This window comes from Lolium perenne, chromosome 5 (assembly GCF_019359855.2).
Source record: "Lolium perenne isolate Kyuss_39 chromosome 5, Kyuss_2.0, whole genome shotgun sequence".
Classification (NCBI taxonomy): Eukaryota; Viridiplantae; Streptophyta; class Magnoliopsida; order Poales; family Poaceae; genus Lolium; species Lolium perenne.
This window is the reverse complement of record NC_067248.2, coordinates 36,644,147-36,651,213: the sequence shown is the minus strand read 5'-3', so window position 1 is coordinate 36,651,213 and position 7,067 is coordinate 36,644,147. Positions and strand designations below refer to the sequence as shown.

Sequence of the window (7,067 nt, the reverse complement as noted above, 5' to 3'; positions counted from 1 at the left end):
ATAAACCTTGGGTGATCCACTTAAGGGAAACTTGCTGCTATTCTACAAACCTCTGCTCTTGGAGGCCCAACACTGTCTACAAGAATAGAAGCTCCCGTAGACATCAATGATGCTTAGTCCAGAAGCTCGCTTCCGACCACTTCAAGAGGAACTAGCTGGATGGTTCACGAGGGAAGTCCTCCATCCTAAAGGAGAACACCATTACGAGGAGGTAGAACTATACATGCATTAAATTATGTATGGAAACTTGTTCAAACTTGTATATGGTCATCCGATGATATTGAATATATATTGTATATTCCTCTTGAATTCTTTTTGGTTCTAATTTCAAATTTGTTTGAAATTGTACATTCATATGCATGTATGTAGTACCGTAGAATATGTGAAACCCCTTCAAAATTACAATAAAGCACAAAAGAAATAAAACAATACAAATTAAACAGAAAACAGGTTTAGGGGGGGGGCAGGTTTAGGGGGGGCCTAAAACCCTAAACCTGCGGCGGCCTTTAGTCGTGGTTGGCCAGAAGAACCGCGACTAAAGGTCCTCCGCCCCAACGGTCGCCTGGCGCCCAAGTGGACGGGCCTTTAGTCGCGGTTCTTAAGCAACCGCGACTAAAGGGGGGGGCCTTTAGTCGCGCTTATTTGGTCGCGGTTGCGCAACCTCGACTAATGGCAGTTGCGAACCGCGACCAAAGACCCTTTTTCCACCAGTGTGGTATACTAAAGTCTGCTCGATATGCAGATCCTAAAGAGGTCAAGAGGCGGAGGGACAGAGAAAGGTATGCACAAAATAAAGACGAGATCTTAAAGCGCCGACAGCAATTAAGGGAACTTAAAAAACAGTCAACGGGCACTGTCAATGATGAAAACATGTGTCCTACGCAGTCCATTACACAATCTGGAGTCACCCAAATACAATCTGTTTTATGGAAGCATGTTCTTTGTCTCATTGGCCTGGCTATTATCGATGTTCTTAATTTGTTTGATGCCTACTCTCTCTTTTTTCTGAAACCGCTCCATTTTCAACTAATTTCGCTTGTAGTTATGCAAATTCAAAAGCAAATTTGTATCTCCGCAGTGCAGATCACACTAATGTCATGTAATGAATGGCCAGAAAACTAGGAGCATACAGCAGTAAAATAACATGTGGTGTAGAAGTGATAACACCTTTCGAGATATACAGAAAATATGGCAATAGTTTACCTTGCTGACGCTTTCTCAATACCAAATATATTTCCAAGACTATCCAACAAGCGCCCAGAAATGTTGGATCTGCTTTTCACGAATTTCCTATACCAGAACATAACCTTTGCGTACAATGATAGCCATATCAGGTCTTGGATCCTTCTGTGGCATTACAGGCTCTGCTTGGTTTGTGAATACAACTCGCCCATCCAGAAACAAAGGTTTCATATCTGCTAAAAATAAGACCATCGGCTTGTTAAAGTTCAACCCTATCAAATTATTATAAACATGTATAAAAACATCTCTACTACTAATAAAAGCCCCAGAGGGGCTGATCCAGACAATCAGGAACGTTCAATCAGTTTATCCAACGCACCACATCGTTTCTATGTTTGATGGAGCGGAACACCCATCCTCACGCATGGCTTTGTTTTTCAAACGGTACAACCCACCCACTAACTCCCAATCCACGCACGCCATGTAAAAAATAAAAAATTAAACCCACCCACACCATGTAAATTAAACCCACGCACGCCAACCGTCCAAGACCATCCCAATCGCTACCACGCACTGCTCCCGCTCGCCAGCCACGATCGCCGCCGCAGGACTCCCGCTCGCCGCCGCAGCACTCCCGCTCGCCAGCAACCACGATTGCCGCCGCATCACTCCCGCTCGCCAGCAACCACGATTGCCGCCGCATCGCTCCCGCTCGCCAGCGCTCCTGACCGCCACCGCAGCACTCCCGCTCGCCAGCCACCACGATCGCCGCCGAAGCACTCCAGCGTGACAACATTCCCGCTCGCCAATCGCCGCCGGAGACACTCCCACACGCTTATCGCCGTCGGAACACTTCCAGGCGACAACACCCGCACTCTACGCCGTGGAGACATTCTGCCGCACGCACCTTCTATTCCTTTAGGTCGGGCAACTTGAAATCTCCCTCAATGTATGCATCTACAACTTCATTCTTCTTCAATAAATTTCCTAGCTTTGTATACCTGCATCTCACGGCAGCAGGGGAGGTAGGAGGAGACTCCCTGTTAAGCATGAATGCCATCTAGAAACAGGAGAACAGGTTTCACAACTGAATGCTCTCTTAACACTGCAGGTAAAATAATCAGAAGAGTTAGAAACTATGAAAGGGAATTCTATAAGAAGCTACGTGGAATCTTCCTTATTTTCTACCCTGCAATGCATGGGTATGCACATTCAAATTAATATTTCAAACTTGAATGGCAAAGACACATTATGTCAGGTTCCAAGATAAGTAAAAGAAAAAATAACTTCTCAGCATATCATGCTCTCCATGTTACAAAAAGGTAGCCTCAATCTTAATTCTTAAATGAAATGATACATAATAAAAAAATGAAATACAAAAGATGGATGCTTTTTTAGATGATAAGGTAACGTGGTATTATATCCAACGCTGTTTTAGATGAAAATTGGACATCATGGTACAGAAGTGTGTACCACGCCCAAAGCCATTCATGTAAGCAGTAGTTAAAAAAATGTGAGAGTGCAAATAAAGACGAAACGTAGGCAGAGAGCATATGGAGGTGCACGGTTACCATGCAAAAATTACCAGAAAATATGAACCACATGGCCATAAGGGTAAGAATAACAAACATGTGCTGACCTGGGGCTGTATTTGTACTACATGCTTGGCCCTCTTTATTGACCAGGTGAGGACACAGAACAGATACCCATTCTCAACAATCCCGACGAGAGTTTTTCACCCTTTCTACTAACTTTTTTGACTCGAACCTTCCATTAGTTGTTGCAAGCCTGATAGCACGTTCAGATTTATTACTCTTTTATCCAAAATGTATTAATGCAACAAACTTTCTAACATCCTAATGTGGTTTACGAAGGGTTTTGCAACATATGTACATACTTTTTTTATCCTAATGCTTTACTACAATTGCAGGATAATGCAATCAGATATCCATATGTCATCATCCAACCGCACTCCATTTCAGGATATAACCAACGAGGGTAGGTAAAAAAGAAGTGCAACGGTGAGCAGAAAATTATGATGGTATACTAAAGTCTGCTCGATATGCAGATCCTAAAGAGGTCAAGAGGTGGAGGGACAGAGAAAGGTATGCACAAAATAAAGACGAGATCTTAAAGCGCCGACGGCAATTAAGGGAACTCAAAAAACAGTCAACGGGCACTGTCAATGATGAAAACATGTGTCCTACGCAGTCCATTACACAATCTGGAGTCACCCAAATACAATCTGGTTTATGGAAGCATGTTCTTTGTCTCATTGGCCTCGCTATTATCGATGTTCTTAATTTGTTTGATGCCTACTCTCTCTTTTTTCTGAACACTACTAGGAAAAAGCCTATAGGTGGAGAAAATATGTGCCGGCGCACCACCTTGCACGTGCGCCGGTGGAAAGTGTTGCCGGCGCACCCCTTTTCCGCCGCGCCGGCGATGGACCTATACTGCCGGCGCACAGAAAAAATTAGTTCGCCGGGGATAAAATTCGAAGAGATCTGGCCGGAACCCAAAATTCTGGGCACCTTACCCCCGGCACACCTCTATGGTGGTGCGCCGGTGGTAGAAAATTTACCACCAGCGCACCACCATAGAGGTGCGCCGGGGGTAAGTTTCCTAGATTTTTCAGTCCCCCCCCCCACCCCCCCCCGGAATCGCCTTTTCAGTTTTCGAAAAAATAATAGAAAATAATAGAAAATTCAAAAAATAAAATCCTTTGAAATGCCCATGTAATATGTGATCTAGTATTAGTGAAAACTTGAAAATTTGAATTTCGATGTATTATGCAAAATGGCGTCATGTTTCGGTAAAACGGGATTTCTGGTTGCATACGACCTCCGATGGAAAACTTTTTTATATCAAAATCGATCTACTCGAAATTTCCTATTCGAATTCAACTGCCTACGGCCGTTTGGAGAAAAAAATGGATTCGTCATTTGGAAAACAGAAACAGGACTTTTTTGAGATTTAAGATTTGGGTGAAAAAAATTAAAAAAATACCCCCGGCGCACCACCCTACTTGGTGCGCCGGCGGTAACCCACACTATATAGTCAAGCCGGCCCTCATCCCTCTTCTCCTTTCCTCACTTCTCCCCCTTATTCGCTTTCCCTCCTACTCTTCTCCTTGCAATACTCACGCCGACGGCCTCCGAAGACGACTAATACTCCGGTGACCTCCTCCTACTCCGGTGACCTCCTCCTCCTCCGGTAACCTCCTCCACCTCGGGACTCTACCTCCATCTCCGCCTTCTCCTTCTCCTCTTCCACCACCTTCACCTCCGGCCATCTTCTCCTCCTCCTCCTCCTCTTCCTAAACCACCACCACCTCCGGCCTCCTCCTCCTCCTCCTCCTCCTCCTCCTCCTAAACCACCACCTCCGGCCTCATTCTCCTCCTCCTACACCGGTGCGGCAACGACGACAAGGCAACGCACGGCCACTGTTTTTAAGGACCCGAGCTAGATGAACCCGAGCTAGATGAACCCGAGCTAGATCCAGATCTAGATCTAGATCTAGATCTGGCTTTTTTTTTGAATTTCGAAAAAACATACCGCCGGCGCACCAGGCCTGGTTCGCCGGGGATAATTCATCTTACTGCTGGCGCACCCACCAGGCCTGGTTCGCCGGGGATAATTCATCTTACTGCTGGCGCACCTGCTGGTGCGCCGGCGGTAACTCATTACCACCGGCCTGTTCCCACCGGCGGGCTCTAGTGCGCCGGCAATAGCCGTTTTTGGTGCGCCGGCAATAAGGCTTTTCCTTGTAGTGGAAACTGCTCCATTTTCAACTAATTTCGCTTGTAGTTATGCAAATTCAAAAGCAAATTTGTATCTCCGCAGTGCAGATGACACTAATGTCATGTAATGAATGGCCAGAAAACTAGGAACATACAGCAGTAAAATAACATGTGGTAGAAGTGATAACACCTTTCGAGATATACAGAAAATATGGCAATAGTTTACCTTGCTGACGCTTTCTCAATACCAAATATATTTCCAAGACTATCCAACAAGCGCCCAGAAACGTTGGATCTGCTTTTCACGAATTTCCTATACCAGAACATAACCTTTGCGTACAATGATAGCCATATCAGGTCTTGGATCCTTCTGTGGCATTACAGGCTCTGCTTGGTTTGTGAATACAACTCGCCCATCCAGAAACAGAGGTTTCATATCTGCTAAAAATAAGACCATCGGCTTGTTAAAGTTCAACCCTATCAAATTATTATAAACATGTATAAAAAACATTGTAGAAAAGAAAACATTAAGGGAATGAGAAGGCCAGGTCAACTGATCTAAAAATATTATAATTATGAATACATCCTGGGGCACAAAAGATCAAAGTTAAACTGTGCGCGGTGTCCATTGATTCCTGTATACCAATTAAGGCAACACACAGTTCACAACTAAGTTCACAGCTAACAGAAAGACATACTCAATTATTCACGTTGCTTTCCTATCTTCTGACGCCTCTAATATAGCTACATATTTATCTTTTGGGCTATGTTTTACCATCAGATAACCGATGAGACTTGGGCGTGTTGATATCGTGAGAAGGTTCAGCTAACGCCCATGCTACAGTCTATTGTATATACATATTGTTTAACTATTATGTTACCATATGTCAAAGAGGTATATTCCCACTAGGATGCCGAACTACTGGTAAGGGTGCTGTATATGATTCAGGGGGTGAAATTTTATCCAACCAATCCTACTTTCAGTTGCTCTTTCCTATCCATCTAGCTATATATACTAATATACCTGACGTAGCAGTCCATCTATTTTTCTTTAATTTGAACTTCATACCGATTTGTGTTTCTTTTACTGTCGCTAAAGATAAAAGGGAAAATGGATGCGAACATTTCTTGCTTAATTTACATCCTTGTATAGTCTAGAAAGATGATTACAATCCAAACTCTACAGCCTCATCTAGAAAAAAAATTGCTTCACACGCATGTGTATTTTTACAAGGTGAAGCAGTTAAGTTTGACTGCAGTATACCAAAAGGGGGGTCACGCATGGACGGAGAGAGACGAGACGGACCAGTGCTTGTCGGCGAGGCGGATTGTGAGCATGGAGAAGGAAGCGCCGCGTCATAGAAGAATCCGTGGGTGATGCACTCGGAGGGGAGGAAGCCGGAGAGGGCCGTCCGTCTGTAGTGAGCCCGGCCAGCGGGACGCCGACGTGGTCATCGACATTGATGGAGGGAGCTCATTGGCGGCGGGGAGGACGGCGTCGATGGCGGAGAGGAGGCCGACGCAGAGCCACCGAAGGCCGGTTGCCGTGGCCGCGGCCTCGGATCCGGTGGAGAAAAGGTCCGCCCTCTACCTCCCTTGGCGCCTCCCGCTGGGTCACCTCGCCTCCCAGGAGTTCCCCTGGTCTCCAGTTGCCTGGAGGATGGAGGAGGCGGACGTCGAGGCCAGTGGCAGGGAGGCAGGGGAGCGGGCGTCCGGTGGCCGGCCATGGGGAGTCACATAAAGAGAGGCCGCCGGCCTGATGAGTAAGGCAGAGGCTGAGAGTGAGCTGTCAGAAGAAGGAGAGGTGTCGAGGACGGGGAAGGACCTCGGTTTTGATTTTTTTTACATGGGTTTTCGGTTATTTCTCTCAGGTGGGAAATCCTTTTGCATGTTATAAATAGGAGAGGTGTCCTATTTATGATTGATAATCAAGTTGTGTAAATATATAAAAAATAATTGTTTTTTTAGGAATATAAATTTTGTGTCATCAAAAAGTTGATGGTCTGTATATGTTAAAATTCATGGAATACTTCATGGGGATATTTTATCTATTGCTCAAAAGGCATAAACTTTGACTTTGTATCAAGATGCTTATTTCATGTTGTAACATCCACTAGTGGAAAACGGGGCAATAGGCCCGGT

General features: G+C 45.2%; 1 long non-coding RNA gene across 1 annotated transcript; it reads right to left on the bottom strand.

Annotated features, from left to right (window-relative positions):
• Positions 1 to 1,493: 1,493 nt before the first annotated feature.
• Positions 1,494 to 6,724, bottom strand: LOC127320844 (uncharacterized). Its single transcript, XR_011744731.1, has 3 exons — positions 6,232 to 6,724; positions 5,152 to 5,363; positions 1,494 to 2,970 (listed from the first exon to the last, which is right to left on the bottom strand). It is a non-coding gene; the product is annotated as an uncharacterized lncRNA (long non-coding RNA).
• Between the last annotated feature and the right edge of the window lie 343 nt (positions 6,725 to 7,067).